Genomic DNA, 3,016 nt, shown 5'->3' with positions numbered 1-3,016 from the left:
GATTGGAATTTGATTCTAGTAAAATCCGTCTGCAAATCATGTTCATACGTGCTGTTGTTGAAAAGTTATAGTCCAATCTCTTCAGACTGCCTCATTTGGCAGGCAAAACAGACTGATTTCGCATTTTTGGAGCAATAAATGCAATTTCTCCAGGGAAAACTCTCCCAGTGGATTCATTCACTTAATTCAATCAAACCCATTGCAAAAAATATATTGAATAGGTGCTGTGGAAAGTACAAACTCAATGTCTCAAGATATTGGGCCTGTGACACCATGTCACGGCATGTCACTGGTCATCACACTTACCGAGGATTGTGCAACACCATTATGAGAGCGTCTTCATTGTACTACGGCAAATGCTCTTCAGATAATGAAAACCATAGAAGAAAGAAAGATTAGCTAACGCTCACCCAAATTTTTCAAAACTGGAATTAGGAGTATGGCCGCTGTTGTTGACCTCTGAGACGGGGCCCATCAGCCAGCCCAGGCACTTCTATGTTCGGACCCGTATTCAGGCCCTGAAACGCTGACTCCAGGAAACTCGTATACCTGCGTCCTTGGAGCTTCTTTGCGAGATCCTTGCTGCGACTCCGCTGGTTCGACGTTGATCTGCGGACCCGAGATGTTGATCTGCGGACCAAAGTCGTTGCTTCCACTTGGCCCAGAATCAATGTTGATCGTGGGTATAGATGGGAGAGCTGTAGAGATCCTGAGCGAAGCGACATTGTTGGTAACCCATCATGCCGTTTTCCATGGTGATCCTCTCCACTTTGTTCGATCGTTGGCATAAGTATCCGCCGTTATCTCCCCACCACCAATGGGAGCAGGAGATTCGATGTTTACTGAACGTGGAGGAGCTGGCGTCTGCGGCTGATTCCGAGTAGGATATGGGCCGAGACTTTGTGGCTTCGATTGTATGCTGAAAGACGGCTGGGTATCATGTCGCTGTCGTGGTTGTACGCTCTAGGTATGATCGACGTTAGACGACCCATACATCTGGCTTTCCGGCCTTCGCTCCCTCGCTGATGGCTCTGATTGTTGCTGTTGTTTGGAGGGCATTGAATACAAGGATCGTCTCCGCTGGAGCTGCTCACCCGCACTGCTCAGAGGAGCGTCGTGACGCGGCCGCCCTTGTGGCTGTGGCAATGCCCTTCTCTGGCTTAACGCAGCAGAAGCAGATGCAGCAGGCGAAGGACAGCGAAGTATAGTGGAAGATGGGCGAGGAGGTGAATTGTTCAAGTCGATATTCCTCAGGTTTTTACGGGATGAATGGCGGTACGTCCACGAAATTCAGGACCAGAGCTTAATGCTATTGTAGACGTAGAGGCGCCATTAGGTCGAGGGTCGAAATAGCCTCCTTCTAGAACCAGCACCAGGAGTGCCTCCACAGGTGTACGTGGAAGTACCAGAAGGTTGGTAGGCCAGTTCCCACCACTCCCATTACTAGAATTTGGGGATCGGTCTCCGTTGCTAACCTTGAATGAAGCGAACATCTTTCGTTCATCTTTCGTCAACGAAATCCCGAATGGGAACTTTTTTCACCTTCCTCCGGATGAAATCATCCTCTCTCCCACCAACATCACACACCATAGGAGAAGACCTATCCCACGACCGTGTCTGGGTTCCAAGCTCGCTCGCGAAAGTCTTCGTCACTATAACGCCTACCAGGCCCTAATCGACGCTGTGGCATATTGCGAATGCCCCATTAGGGGCTAGGTCCCTCCCTCCGTATTTCTTGAGGCCAGTCCAGATCTCGAGATGGTGCAGATTTCGTGGGAGATCGTCTTCTTGGTGCGTCCAGCTCGTCGTAGTATTCCAATCCTCTATCCCCCTCGGAATAAGAAAGTTCATGCCGGTAGGCGGGTCAAAGGACCACCTGTCGATCTTCAGTATATGTATACCTCCGTTGATCCCGATCTGAAGGCTGTCTTCTCCGGTCTCTGTCTTTGTATCTCCCCTCCCAAAGCCGGCCCTCCGAAGCCCGCTCGACTTCTGGAGCAGGCAGTTTCGTCTTCTTTGGCTTTGTAGCCTTTCTTTCTACTAGGTTCTTTTGCGTATTCTTTATGAGGCTCGATGTATTCATTGCGCAAGCGTCCCTTAGCTGGAGGAGGATCTCGAGCTCTGCCTCCCCGTCCAGAGTAGTCATCACTACTGTAGTCTGAGCCTTCATACTTGTGAGCTCATTCTACATCCGTTTCTTCTTCGTCATCATCGCCATCATCATCTTCATCGCAATCGCTGCCATCTGAATTGACATCTTCTGTGTTGCACTTGCTCTATGTCACCCAAACATGCGCTGTTGCTAAAGTGGTGGTTGGGGAGCCACAGGTTGGCGATAATGAAACTGCTGTGATGGCGGTTGACGTTGACCGGGAGAGTCCTGAAGATATGGCAACAGGGACTTCGACTCCTTACCCTTCTCAGCGGACTTCCCTTTCCCTTGAGGCGCAGCACCTGGGTTAGCTTTAGTCGGCGTAGCCTGAGCGGTTGGCTGAGCCGGTTTCGGATGAGGTTCTGCTACCATACCAGCAGCATACCCTAACACAGGCGCCGGGTAGTCTGGAATAGTGCGTTTCTAAACTTCTTTCGCGGTGAACTTGATTCAGCAGAGGTTGAAGCAGGAGTTCTTGCTGCGATCGTGGGCTTGCCATTGGGAGGCGCGGAGTTGGAAGAAGTCCATTTCATGGGTGGGGGTTCTCCTTTGTTGGGCTGCTCGAGGCTGAGGTAGGCTTTCACAGGGCTGGTGTTCGCCTTGGTGCAGAGAGCGTAGATTAATGCCTTAGTTGTAACCTTCACTATAATCGAAATGTGCGGATCATAAAGTTGGCCATCTGTAAGCACTGGTATACTTAGTCTAGAGAAATATGAGTGGGTTTCGAAAGGATGATCTCAAACAACGAACCCGGGAGTCATCGTGAAGACTATAGACCGACATCAGAAGGCCAGTTCACGAATAAAGTCTCGTTGGAGATATAGGTCGCCATCGGTTGGATTATGTACCCGATGTCCACTCCAA

Source organism: Laccaria bicolor, genomic scaffold (assembly GCF_000143565.1).
Source record: "Laccaria bicolor S238N-H82 LACBIscaffold_12 genomic scaffold, whole genome shotgun sequence".
NCBI lineage: Eukaryota > Fungi > Basidiomycota > Agaricomycetes > Agaricales > Hydnangiaceae > Laccaria > Laccaria bicolor.
Note: the sequence above shows the minus strand (reverse complement) of the source record.